This window comes from Heloderma suspectum, chromosome 4, assembly GCF_057233095.1.
Source record: "Heloderma suspectum isolate Gila_16-S chromosome 4, 16-S_ref, whole genome shotgun sequence".
Classification (NCBI taxonomy): domain Eukaryota; kingdom Metazoa; phylum Chordata; class Lepidosauria; order Squamata; family Helodermatidae; genus Heloderma; species Heloderma suspectum.
Window position 1 is genome coordinate 13,906,040 of NC_139461.1, and position 15,003 is coordinate 13,921,042.

Genomic DNA, 15,003 nt, shown 5'->3' on the forward strand with positions numbered 1-15,003 from the left:
AAACAGTTAAAACAGTGTGCTGCTTTAGAAAATGCATTTAACCCTCAAAGGTTTTGGTAAAAAACCGTATTTTTACTTGGTGCCAAAATGAAACCAATGTACATGCCAGTCAGGCCTCCAAGGGGAGGGCATTCCACAACCGGGTTGCCACAGCAGAGAAGGCCCTCTCCCACGTCCCACCATAGCCTATGTCTCACATAATACATATATTAAAAGAGCGGTCAGACATTTCAGTGTATTAGATCAATTGCCCTAGGTGGACCTTCCACCTCAAATGCTATTCCTCCTCGTAATCCTCCATGTCCATTCGTTAGAGCATGCTGAAAATAATTTCAAGAAAATTCAAAATCTTTCGAGTTATGTTTCTATGTCAAAAAATCACTGGGAACTTCAATTTTGGAATAAAAATCAGAATATTGATTATTGTGATTGGTTAAATATATGAAAAACATTGATATACATTTATTAAGTTATAACAAATGTTACCCATCAGATATTGTCAAATAAATACCGCATGCCAATTAAAAACACACACACAAAACTATGGGATAACTACGAACCACATCATTAGTGGGCTTACCTTTTGAACTGGGTAATATTCATGAAATAATGCAAATGTTCAATATGGATTATTAACAATAAGAAATTGTGTTAGAAAGGCTTTGTGTGAGAATAGAAGTATGATCACATGTTTTGAATTGAATTCTGACCAGAAAGGAATATTTTTTCCCTTTATTTAAGTTTCTGCAATGGAGAATGATCTTTTGGGAACTTGTAAGAACTTATGTTTATACGAAGAAAACAGAGCATTTCATACACATTATATCTAGAGAAAAAAAACAAAACACAAAACACAATTTATGTATGTGGTGGTGGCAGACACTAGTAAAATTGAAGATACGTGGTTCTGCCAAGTCATGTTGCTGGTGCTGTAATATATAAAAAAAATGGGTTTTAAATATATTTGTGTATTAGAAGTAGATCACTGCATATTGTATTGTAAAAATAATGGAAATAATTACACAGGGAGATTTGTCATTGAAACCAGAACAACTGGAAGGAAGAAATCAACAATGAATTAGCAACAATCTGTTAAATGCAGCATACACTTTTGTTGCAAAGTTTTGGATAAAGCAAGAGTGAGTAACTGGTTAAGACGTTCATAGCAAATGCTAGTAACAATAATGCTTAAACATTATAATGCGTAAACATTTCTCAGAAAAGAAGCAATCTTTAGTATTGGACATTTGAAAGCTTTCTTTTTTTATGTTGGAACCCACAATCTTATGAAATGGTATGCATAGTTCAGCATTTTAATTCAACCATTTATCTTTTATAAGAAAAAGTAATTTTATAAGAAAAAGACCCCAAACTGTTGTAAATTAGAAAAGAGGAAATAATGTGCATAGGGGGAAATTGTAAACACTGTGTAATGGTATATTTTCACTACCTGTATGCAGTTTTTTTCCCCCTTTTGTAATTTACACCAGTTTGGGATATTGGTCATGACATTACTTTTTTTTTATTTTACATGATTCAATGATGATTTAACAAAAGAAGAATATTGAAGTTGGCTATGCCTATCTTAGGCCTATGAAGAGCCTTCATAACAACATTTCAGTTCTGGCCTCCTGCTCTTCCACACAGTCTTGGTCATCCTTGAAAACCCTCTGGAGGGCAACCTTCAGGGACACCCTGGGCTGGCCCTTCTGCTGTCTCCTTCCAACTAAGAAATAAATTAGTGGGTTGATGCTACTGTTCAGAGAGGCACAGGCAAAACCAGTTACCATTAGACCGTGATGGGGAGCATAAAAAGAGTGAATTACATAGAAGGCATTCATTGGAAAAGCAAAAAGGAGGAGTGCAAGCAAGATGGCTGTGACAAGCTTTCCCCGCTGGCGTTGCTTCAATTTAGAGCAGACTTTGATGAATAAGGTCACCGTGGAGATGATCATGAGTGGGGTGCAAATCAGAGCATTCACAATTAGCTGAAACAACAGGGGGGGGGATATTGAAAGCTCCCAATGATTTTGAGAGTGAAATGAATTCCAGACAGCAGGAAGGAGAGGATCCATATCAGAGCACACACAATAGCGGATAAATGTGGTGGCCGGCGGCATCGATGCCACAGTGGGAAGAGGAGGACAGACACTCACCTGTCGATGCTGATGGCGGCCAGTAGAAATTGACCAGTAGAATATGTGAAGAAAAAGAGATCAAGAAATAATAAAAGAATAGGAAAACAATATAGTTTATATTATACAAATCCAATAAAATCACAAATGTAGCTGTAGTAATAATACAGATGAGGACACCGAAATCAGCGATGGAGAGGTTCAGGAAGTAGGTGGTGAAAGGATTCCTCTTAATGTGGAAGCCAAGAAACCAAATGACACTTCCATTTCTCACAAGCCCCAACAGGCAGATAATGACAATGAAGCTATTGAGAGTATGTTGCAATAATGTCTCAAAGTATGGGCCATTTGTGGGGTTAATTGGATGTCCAATTCCAGAAGTCTCATTTATTTTTGGATAAGGATCAACATCAACAAAAGAGATGTCAGGATTCCATCCAAGGATTTGGAATCTTCTTTCATACTTATGCCTGTTAAGAGAAGGAAATCAAGGGAAAATACTTCGTATGATGAAGCCATAGAAACCATTTTGATCCATGATGTTTCAAAATAGTCATATTGCTTTAGGGTCTACTTAACTGATATTTATGGAATACACATTTGATAAATAAAATTCACATTACAATGTATTGAGGGAATTAGGTTGAAGAACCATTTATATCACTTTTTAATTTCACTTTCATTTTTTTTCCTATTGGGCGGGAGGCTCTTCAATCCCTCTTTGCAGGGTGGTGGTGGTCCTCAGTCCTTCACCTTAGACCCTGGCACAATAGAGCAGGAATTGAGTGGGGGAAGAAATCATTGCAGGGCCATACCAAAATGACCCTTTACAAAACAATGCCTTGCACTACTCCCTGGTATGTTTGGAAGCAGCCTCCTTGTCCTGCCATGCTTCTTGGAATGCCCTGGAATGCCTTCCTATGGGCATCCCAGGAATTGTGCTGCCTAGGGAGGCTGCCAGACTCCTAGGGGCACATAGCTCTCTCCCCCCACCCCTCTCTCTTTCTAAGGTAAAAAGGAAGTATAGCATTCAGCCACTTTGTAAAATTATTAAGTTAAGCTTCTAGTGCCAAACTCCATCTCCCCCCCTCCCGCGTCACTGAAATCCTTCCCTGGAAAACCACAGAAAAATCACTGGCTCTTTCTCTGTGTCTCTGTCACTGTGTGTGTGTGTGTGTGCACAATTAAATTGGTAGGTGGTGTGTGGCACAATATCCATGCTTTGATATGCTCCAGTTTTGACTACTGCAATGTGTTACACATGGGGCAGCCATTGAAGACTGCATGGATTGGACACTACTGCCAATGTAGAACATAGCTGCTTGGGGGTTTTATGACTCAGACCCTGTGTCTGAAGACTCAGAGTCCCCGAGTAGTAGTAGCTTCAAGAAGGGGATTCACATCCCTCCCATCTAAAGTAGACCTGCCAGCATCGGATTTTACATCCAGACCCTGTTCAAACCACAAGGCAGTACCTCACCCTATGGACACCGATGGACTACTGACCCCTGGAGATCATTAAATCCTTGCAAAGTGCTCTGCGTTCAAGTCCTACAGCCCCAAATTTGGCTAGAAGGAGACAATAGCTACACCAAAAGATGCTGTCCCTTTAACCGGCATGTTGTATCACTTAGAAAAATGGGCTTCCGTCTCACTCCTCCAGATCAGAACCTAAAGGCTCCTGAACCTCTTGCATTCCAGCTCAGCATCCTGGTTCCTGTCTAGTGGCCTGAGCTCTCTCTAGCATGAGAGCAGCCCTAAGCCTGCTTTCCGCCATCTAATTTGGGTGATTGCCACTTCTGTGTGCTGGAGACTGCTATGATTAAGAACTGTAGATAACTGGAAGTGGTTATTGGGAACAGAACTCCCCTGTGATTAAAGAGCTCCACTGACTTCTGAAGTTCTGGTCCATTTCCAAGTATGGTTCAAAAGCACCTTGAAATACTGTCATGTTTTGGGACCTAGGTTAGGGCTGAAGGAAAATAGCTCCTCTAATGTCTCCAATCCATTTACAGATTTAGATTTGAGAGTGCCATTTCACTAGGCGGAGTATTTAGATGCAGGCAACCACAGTGCTATCCTGATGTAACTTCAAGAAATCTACCATGTCAACTGGATTAAGCATGCTGCAGTGTATGGAGAAGACAAGACCTGCAGAGTGCTTGTGAAAACATCACAGCCCCCAAATGGAAATTAGAAGATAAAATCAATTGCCCAGAATGCCACAACAATTTATTTATCACAAATCAAGGGAAGGGAGGAGTCTGCCCTTCAGTTTGTTCCAGTTTTGTCTGCTATTTTATACAATACCTCTTCCCTTTTGCTAAGGATGTTAGGTCATTATATTATATTATATTATATTATATTATATTATAGGGAAGAAAATGTATGCAAAAGCAGGAAAGAGTCAAGACATGACCTATCCTTTAAGATGGCATTTAAAAAAGAGAGAAATACTGCATTCTTTAAGTTAAATAATATCAAAAGCAGACAATAAACTTAAAAACAACTGGGGGAGCAATCCTATGGCCCTTAGACAGCATCTGCAGGGCCATAGGATATTTTGGATTCCCAGATCCAAGGTTGTAGACAGTGCTGCAGCCTCAGAGCTGGGAATCTGAGTCCTCCCCCCTTGTCTGACCCCTCTCAGCTGGCATGGAAAGAATTATGCTGGCTGCTCTCCAAGGTTGGGAACTTGACCCCAGAGGTCAAGAAAAGAGGGTGTTTCAATGGGCATGGAGGGGAATGGAGAAGCTGGCTTATGTGGCAACCCCAGGGCTCTCCAGCCTCCATCCCTCATCCTAGGATGCACCCCAGGTAGATGGGCAAAAAAGCCCGTCTAGCAAAAATGCAGAGCAGGAAGAGCAGGGAGGTGAAGTTCGCCTCCACCACTTCTCCTGCTCTAAACCGGATGACAGTAAGCCTCCAATATAGAGTGACAGGATTACACCATAAAAATAATAGCAGCTAGACAGCGCAGAAGACATTAGTCCTAGCCAGCCAATGGTGAGGGATCATTGGAGCTGTAGGACAAAACATCTGGATGGCCGCACAAGTTGCCCTCCCCTGACTACAGAGCAGAGGTAGACAACCTGGTGGCCCCAGGTATTTTGGATGAGAACTTGCAGAATCCCTGACCGTTACTCATGCTGGTGGGGGCTGAAAGGCGTTGTTATCCAAACCATCTGGAGAGTACAAAGTTGTTAATGAAATACCATGACATCCCATAGCTCTTTATTCCCACCAAGCTCAGCTTTCAAGGGGGGCACAGTTTCGAATATATCAGGTCAGTGCTCACTATGGAGGCCAACTGTCTTTGGCAGGAAAATTCATCATCTGTTGAATCAAAAATCATCCTTATAAAGTTCCAACTTTTTGAAGCATACCCGGCGCACACACATGCAATTTGCAAGGACTTCTAAGGGAATGGGCTGATATGAGAGAGAGAGAGAGAGAGAGAGGGAGAGAAGTATTCATTTTTAATTCTGCTTTTTAGGCAGCAAGTCTCAAAACTGAAAAGCTTTGCATGTTTTTCAAAACAATTTTCATTGGCTTCACTTGCTTAATACACTTTTACACACACTGTTCAAAGTACGCACATGCAGTCAATCACAACCTGAACAGATGTAATCTACAAGCTTTTAGTGGGTACATAGTCCGGTCTCAAGAGGGTTCAATATTTTGTCCTTTCCCTGAAGCATTAAAGTTCTAATAGCTGGTCTCCAATGTATGTCTCAGGACAGTCATCAAAAAATTCTCTAATTTCCACTACCATCTTGGCCAGCACTATAATTGCAAGTTGTTACCTGGTTAAGTGTGCAACTGGTTAACTGAAATCCATCCACTATGGGCACCACTCCTGCAGTGCAGAGCAGGAGATGGCTGTTTTCTTCCAGAATTGTATGCAATTATTGGATATCTTGCTTATACCTCTAATAAAATTATCGAATAATGTAATGTACTTACCAAATGCCTGCCACATCACTGTAGACTACTTCATAGGTGTCACCATAAGTGGAGGCATTGTTTTCCATATCAGACATTGCTGAGATATCTGAACAAAATTGCAACCAAAAGACGGGGAAATTATTTCAGCCAATATCACTTGGCAGCAAAGATGCTGACTTTTTTTTTAATACAATGTTTTAACTTGGACATGAAAAGCTTTTAGCACTGTGGGCAGTATCAAATGGCAGTCATACCAAGACTAGGCCCATTCACTTCCATGGGTCTACTCTGTGTAGGAGTACCATTGGATACTCACCTATATATCTAAACAAATGCCAGTATGGAACTAACCCAAGTCATCTATTGCTGGAGTTTGTACATTGAACGTAACTCATCTAGGACATGTACATAGATGCCATCATAGATAGATAGATAGATAGATAGATAGATATCTTGTACTTGAGACCTACACAGTTTTGAGAGCTTTAAGTCCCTTCATTAGCATCTGCACATGGCTAAAAATCAGAGAAACTACAACAGTCTAAGAAAGAGACACACTCAAAAAGATTCAGGAGGAACAGGGACTGGGCTGAACCAGCCTTCTTAAAGGTATGTCACCAAGTGCAAAAAAGCACTGTCCCTATGGTCCCACCTGTATTTTATATTAAAGGTGTCCCCAACCAGTCGTGTCCGACTCTAGGGTGCGGTGCTCATCCCCGTTTCTAAGCCGAAGAGCCAGCGCTGTCCGAAGACGCTTCCGTGGTCATGTGGCCGGCATGACTGAACACCGAGGTGCACGGAACGCTGTAACCTTTCCCGCCAAGGCGGTACCTATTTATCTACTTGCAATTTCTTGCTTTCGAACTGCTAGGTTGGCAGAAGCTGGGACTGAAGACGGGAGCTCACTCCGTCATGCAGCACTCGGGTCTCGAACTGCTGACCTGCCAACCTTCCAGTCTGCAGTTCAGCGTCTTAACCACTAAGCCACCGCAGCTTAGTGGTTAAAAGATTCAGATTCCTCCTGAAAAGATTCAGGAGGAACAGGGACTGGGCTGAACCAGCGTTCTTAAAGGTATGTCACCAAGTGCAAAAAAGCACTGTCCCTATGGTCCCACCTGTATTTTATATTACCCACTGATAAATGATTTTGCATAAATTAAAAAAAAAAAAACCCAGAGAGAATTTGGAACAATCCCTTTGATTAAGGCCTGTAACAACGGCTTGAAATTCTTGAATGTTTCCATATCGGCAGTAGTGCAGAAGCAATTGAGATATGCCATACAGTCTCCACGTTGTTCAGACCTGAGAAGGGATGATACTGTCCAACCATTCTGTGTTTTGATCCCCGTTGTTGAAAGGCTGATTTCTGTTTAGAGACTGTTCTGGAGAGCAGGTTCACAATGTCAGCCCAGGAAACTGAAACTTGACAGAGGGGGGCAGAAATCTAGTAATTATAGGAAATAGAGCTTAACAAAACTCTACCGCCCTTCTTATCAGCAAAGAGGTTGGGAGGAGGAATTTAAAAAGTGTATTAATCAAGCTGGCAAACACGTAAAAGTGTTGTTATTGGGGAATTTGAGAGGATTGCTTGAGACTAGAATGGAGTGCATGGAGCACTTTTTATCAGCTTAGCTGATATACCAAGATAGATTATCTAGATCCATTTCAGTCGGGCTTCAGGCCTGGTTTTGGAATTGAAACTGCCTTGGTTGCCCCGTGGGATGACAGTCCATTTCCGGGCCTGATTGTTAATACTGGTACCGGTATTAACATTCAAAGCCCTTAATGGCTTGGGGCCAGGTTATCTGAAGGATTGCCTCCTCCCATATATGCCTGCCTGGACCCTAAGATCATCATTAGCAATCCTTCTCCGTGAGCCCCTGCCAAAGGAAGTGAGGCGGGTGGCTACTAGGAGGAGGGCCTTTTCTGCTGTGGCACCCTGGCTTTGGAATGAGCTCCCTAGTAAAGTTCACCTGGCACCTACATTGTATTCTTTCCAGCGCCAGGTGAAGACTTTTTTTTTTATTTTCCCAGGCATTTTAGCATTTTAGCTTTCTAGACTTTTAGCTTTGCTGTTTTAAATCTGTATTTTAAATCCCTGCACTGCTGCTAGGTTTTATTTTGGTTTGATTCTGGTTGTATTGTTATACTGTGGTTTTAATGTTGTATATATTTTATATTGTTTTATTGTGTGCTCTTAATTAATTTAATTTTTGTGAACCGCCCAGAGAGCTTTGGCTACTGGGCAGTATAGAAAATAAATAAATAAATAGATGATAGATAGATAGAGAGATAGAGAGATAGATAGAAGCCTGGACAGAGTTTGCTGGAGACTCTCAGCTGAAAGCAAAAAGACTGGAAGCTGCACATCCAAGGGGCTAAAATTAGTTAAAGTTCTTTTATTGCTATGTCTTGGCGTAAGTAGGGAAACAATGTAGACTAGTCTCAAGTTCTTTATTTCCCAGATAGGAATAACTGTGCAAATTCTGGTAAAATCCGATAAAACGTGAGTGAAAAAAAATTATACTATATCTGCACCAGCCAAATCCAGTAGATGCAGCTCCTCCCAGCATGCAGAGGACTATGGGGTTCCTGCCTGCCATGAGGCTTTTCAACATGAGGAGTCTGTCAGGAAAAAAAAAAATGGTGGCATGCCTACATCAGCACCATAAAAATTATGATGGATTAATTTTATTTGTACCCCGCCTTTCTCCAAAAAATGGTACTCAAGGCAGCTTAGAGAATCCATTCAAACTGACTAATAAAACGTTAAAATACAATGAAAACATAACAATTGCAGGGGAAAAAATATTAAAAACAGCACCCCAAAAACCAGACCTACTTACAGGCCTTCTTAAATAAAGTAGTTGTTGTCTGCCGGTGGAAGGGCAGCAGAGAGGGAGCAAGCCTAGCCTCTCCCGGGAGGGAGTTCCACAGCCTGGGAGCAGCCACCAAAAAGGCCCTCTCTCAGGTCACCACCGAACGTGCCTCTGAAGGGCACTTTACAAATTTGGAAATGCTTATCAAAACCAAACTGAAACGAATTTCTCCCAGTTACATTGATACAAGCTCAAATGTGCCTCATGGTTATGGTGACAATACCTGGTTTGGTCCCGCAGTCTCTTTTCAGATCCAAGGGACTCCAGACAATAGTTGTTTCCATGAATCTAGTCTCTGTGTTTGCCTTATCTTGATGTGCCTCTTATCAGGAAGCAGGATTTATTATGGGGGAACTGCTGACATTCACAGGGGAGGAAAAGAGGAACTTTAAAAATATTTTCCTCTGAACTTAAAGAGACAAACCACTGCTGTGAATGCCACACAGAGGATGCTACAGAAGAACTGATTGTATTGGCAGGGAGCAGATGTCTTCTGAAAAACTGCTAAATTTAAAATCAACCTACTCCCTTCCCTGCCTATGTTTTCTGTTCTCCAGCCATTTCCATATTCTGAGGGGACTGCTCCACTAATCCCAAACAGTGCAGAACTGAAAGCATTGCTATACTACAGTGTTCGTTCAGGTTTTTGTTTTGCTATCCCCACAGCCTATGATAGGATCATAGTTTCCTCTTTTTGAGAGGGAGCTGTGATAAGCTAGCCAATGTTATTGTGGCATAAACATTTGTGGGTCAGAGCTAGGGATCTATGGATTTTGTTGAATCCATTCCGTTCTGTGTTTTGCAGATTGTTAGGAATTTGTCATTCCGTCATCCACTCACTGATCGAACTGGATTTTTTTTACAGATGTACAAGAATTTCATTCCACTTGCACAAGACTGCATTAGTGCTAATGTGCATTAGAGAGAGTGTGCATTACCGCTAATGTACAGTTGCAACTAACGCACATTAACACAAGTGTGAATTTGCACAAATCCAGCCCCCCCACACACACAGTTAAAAAAGTCTGCAAGTCCACAGATTCTGCATAACTCACAAAAAGCTACTCTGTTGCAGAATCCACAGGCCGGATTCATAGAAATCTGAACTCATTTGATTCTGTTGTGTATTTCTCTGACATCCCTAGTCAGAGTCCACTTCATCAGACTCGGTTGTGAATGTGTGCATGTTACTGCTCAGTCCATCTTTTGAAACATCTCAAATTCAGCCCAATTCTTGCAAGGGCTTTGAGGTCAAAAGACGAGGTGGTGAAAATGCATTCCCTCTTTTCCCTTTCTGGAGGACTGAGCAAAATATGGGCTTGGGGGCTTGGGGAATCAACATTAAAAATGCACCTGCAGTCTCATTTGCTGTTTGCATCCACTCCCAAATGGACCAGCACAAACCAACATTGATATGATCTCAAGCCGTTTTGAAGGGGAAATGTTGGCCATCAGTGGGGGAGAGGGCAGTAATACCCCTTCCTTAGAATGTAAGTTGGAATGATGCTTCATCCCTGTCTTGAGAAATGGGGGCAGGGATGTGTACAGTTACCATGGGGAAAGTGGCACCCTGACATTTGCCACTCGCTCAGAACAATAGCCAAAATCCCCCTCTGGGTTTCGTCATGGACATTTCAGTCAAATCCTGGAGACACACATGCACATTACAGCTGCTATCCAAGTATTTATTTGCCAGAGTTTACCGTTTCAGGCCATGGGTCCTGCTGATGTTCTACACTGCCTCAGTTATGGTGACAGATTCATGTTGCTGGGCACTGAAGTACGTTGGGTCAGATCATCAGCCAAGGTCTGAGTAAGACACGTTTCACAGGGAGGCTAGATGGGAATCGAGGCTGGAAGCCAGACAGAGCTGTCTGTACATCGCTCCAAGAAGGAGCAGATCAAGACTGTGCCTAAAATAAAAGAGTGGCTTCCTTTAGGCTGGTTATCTCCACCTCCACACTGACTGAGGGTTTTTCTCTAAAAGGGACCTGGCTGGTTTTAGCAGCCTCAAACTGCACTGACTTGGGAGTGGCTGTAGCATGTTAATGTCTTCATGGCTGGAGCCCTCAGAGTCCAAAGGCAGCAATGCAATCTCCTCTGGATGTGGAGGAGGTGACCCCTGGGATCCTTCTGGGCAACTGGGTCCTGAGAGGTAGAAGCCTCTTGATAACATTCTATGACTGAATCCTCTCCCTGAACCTCTTCTCAGGAACCACTTCTTCTGAGGGGAAGGGTTCAGCTCCTCTGAGGAATAGGGGTTGGATTCCTGTTTCATGACACTTGAGAATTACTGGCGAGTAGTTCAGAAATTTATTTATTTATTTATTTATTTCATTTCTATACTGCCCAATAGCAGAAGCTCTCTGGGCGGTTCACAAAAATTAAATCCAAACAACACACAATAAAACAATTTAAAATATACAGAACATTAAAACCACAATATAACAATACAACCACAATAAAACCTAGCAGCAGTGCAGAAGTTTAAAATACAGATTTAAAACAGCAAAGATAAAAATTTAGAAGGCTAAAATGCTAAAATGCCTGGGAAAATAAAAAGGTCTTCACCTGGCGCCGAAAGGAATACAATGTAGGTGCCAGGCGAACCTCACTAGGGAGCTCATTCCAGAGCCGGGGTGCCACAACAGAAAAAGCCCTCCTCCTAGTAGCCACCCGCCTCACTTCCTTTGGCAGGGGCTCACGGAGAAGGGCCGCTGATGATGATCTTAAGGTCTGGGCAGGCACATATGGGAGGAGGCGATCCTTCAGGTAACCTGGCCCCAAGCCGTTAAGGGCTTTGAATGTTAACACCAGCACTTTGAATCGGGCCCGGAAATGGACTGGCAGCCAGTGCAGCTGGAAAAGTACTGGTGTAATATGAGCTCGCAAGCCAGTCCCTGTTAACAATCTTGCTGCCCTATTTTGGACCAGCTGAAGTTTCCGGACCGTTTTCAAAGGCAGCCCCACGTATAACGCATTGCAGTAGTCCAGACGAGAAGTTATCAGAGCATGGATAACTGTAGCTAGGCTATCTCTGTCCAGATAAGGGCGTAGTTGGTATACCAGCCTAAGCTGATAAAAAGTGCTCCGTACCACTGAGTTCACCTGTGCCTCAAGTGACAGTTCTGGATCCAAGAGCACCCCCAAACTATGAACCTGATCCTTTAGGGGGAGTGCAACCCCCTCCAGAACAGGTTGAATATCACCTAGCCGGGCAGACGAACCACCCACTAACAGTACCTCCGTCTTGTCTGGATTGAGTTTCAGTTTATTAGCCCTCATCCAGTCCATTACTGTGCCCAGGCACTGATTCAGAACAGTCACTGCCTCACCTGGTTTTGATGTAAAAGAGAGGTAGAGCTGGGTGTCATCTGCATATTGATGGCACCTCAGCCCACACCTCCAGATAACCTCCCCCAGTGGTTTCATGTAGATGTTAAACAGCATGGGGGATAAAATAGAGCCCTGTGGAACCCCATGGCACAATTGCCATGGCACAGAGCAGTAATCCCCCAGCACCACCTTCTGGAATCGGCCATCCAAGTAGGAGTGGAACCACTGTAGTGCAGTGCCTCCTACTCCCAACCCAGACAACCTATCCAGAAGGATACCATGGTTGATGGTATCGAAAGCCGCTGAGAGGTCCAGGAGAATCAACAGGGTCGCTCTCCCCCTGTCCCTCTCCCGGCAGAGGTCATCCCACAGGGCGACCAAGGCAGTTTCCGTTCCAAAACCAGGCCTGAAGCCCGATTGAAATGGATCTAGATAATCCGTTTCATTCAACAGTGCCTGGAGCTATCCTACAACCACCCGCTCAAGCACCTTGCCCAGGAAGGGGATGTTGGCCACTGGCCTATAATTGTTAACATCCTCTGGGTCCAGGTTAGGCTTTTTCAGGAGTGGTCTAATTACTGCCTCTTTTAAAGCGGCAGGCACCACTCCCTCTCTCAAGGAGGAATTTACAACCCCCTGGACCCAGCCGGACAACCCCTCCTTGTTTGATTTAATAAGCCATGAAGGGCAAGGGTCAAGCACACAAGTGGTCGATCGGACTTGGCCAAGCACCTTGTCCGCATCCTCAGGCCTCAGTAACTGAAACTCATCCAATAAAACTGGACCAGACGGTGCTCTGAACGCCTCTACCAATGGAACTGCATTAATGGTGGTGTCCAACTCATGACGAATCTGAGTGACTTTATCCTCAAAGTGCCGTGCAGACCCGTCACAGCGTGCTACCGAGGATTCAACCGTCTCTCTCCCTGGCCCAGAATGTAACAGGCTGCGAACCACTTGGAAAAGCTCCGCTGGACGACACTGAGAAGATGCAATGCTGGTGGAAAAGAACTGTCTCTTTGCCACCCTCACTGCCACAGAGTAGGCTCGATAGTGGGCTCTTACCTGTGTTCGGTGAGACTCAGCACGAGTTTTCCTCCACCTGTGTTCTAGCCATCTCCCCTCATGCTTCATTGCCCTCAGCTCAGGTGTATACCAAGGAGCTGGCCGGGCTCTGCTCAGAGGGAGAGGGCGCTTAGGCGCAATCGTGTCAACTGCCTGAGTCATCTCTGCATTCCACAGAGCGACCTGGGCTTCGACAGGAGCACCAGCCATACCAGTAGGAAAATCCCCCAGAGCCCTCTGGAATCCATCGGAATCCATTAATCTCCGGGGGCGGACCATTTTAATAGGTCCCCCACCCTTGCAGAGGGGAAAGGCCGCCAGGAGTCTAAACCTCAGCAGGAAGTGATCTGACCATGACAAAGGGACAGATGTTAATTCCTCCACTTTCAGATCACCATCCTCCTGCCCAGTCGAGAAAACCAGATCAAGCGTGTGTCCTTTTGTATGCGTTGGGCCGATGACATGTTGGGACAGCCCCATGGTTGTCATGGCGGCCATGAAGTCCTGAGCCACCCCGGATACAGCGGCCTCGGCATGGAAGTTGAGATCCCCCAGGACCATCATCCTGGGGGTCCTCAACACCAAGTCCGAGACCACCTCCGTCAGCTCAGGCGGGGAGTCTGATGGGCAGCGGGGTGGGCGGTACACCAACAGAATACCTAATCTGTCCCGGGTACCCAACACAAGGTACAAGCACTCAAGATCTGCACTCGAATGAGCAGGAAGCCTGGAGAGGGAGATTGAATTCCTATAGACCACGGCAACCCCCCCTCACCGACCCTCAAGTCGGTGTTGGTGCTGCACCGAGTACCCAGGAGGGCGCAGCTGGGAGAGAGTGACCCCTCCCAGTTCCCCCACCCAGGTCTCAGTAATACATGCCAGGTCAGCCTCCTCATCCACAATCAAATCATGGATGAGGGAGATTTTATTTTGGGCCGACCTGGCATTCAGCAGCAGCAGCACCAGACCCGAGGGCAGACTGGTAAGGCCGCCAGGAACCATCAGGTTGGGGGAAGAACCAGAAGAGGGGACAGCTGTAAGGTGTCTAGCCCCTCTTCTCCTCATCTGGCCTGTTAATCCCCCAACACCATACCTCCCCCTGCCTGTGACCACAGTTATGGTGGCACCTCTCTGACTCCCTGAGTTGCCCAATAGTCCTCCCAGGCACATATTAAAATGTTAAGATATAAATAGCACAACAGTGTAAAAGAATATAAAAGATAAAAGAGATAAAAGAGAACAGCAGCTAAGAAGGAGCAGATAAAGTCCACGTTTGCCCCTTTCCCCTTGTCTTTAAAGCTGCTGCCCTCTGCTGCTGCTGCTATTTGATGCTGGTATTGTGGCTGCTGGTGTCTCTGGAGAGGCAGGTGGGTAGGTCTTCAGATCCTATGCGACTCCAAGTGCGACGCTAAGTGCGCGCTTAGCATTGCACTTGGCGCGACGCCGAGGCGCTGCCTCTGGCAGCCCCGCCTGAAGTACCTGTGGGCGGGGGCAGAAGCAGGCTCAGGATCCACCTGGTGCAGCTGGCTGGTCCTCCTTCCCACAGGCACCTTCCCAGAAAGTCCAGATAATGTCTCCTCAGCTGGTAACTAATGCTATGAGATGGTTTTCCGATATGTGAGGGATTTGTTTCGGCTATG

At 44.6% G+C, this 15,003-nt stretch overlaps 1 pseudogene; it reads right to left on the reverse strand.

The window, feature by feature from the left end:
• Positions 1-1,604: 1,604 nt before the first annotated feature.
• LOC146346548 (mas-related G-protein coupled receptor member H-like) lies at positions 1,605-6,178 on the reverse strand (annotated as a pseudogene).
• Between the last annotated feature and the right edge of the window lie 8,825 nt (positions 6,179-15,003).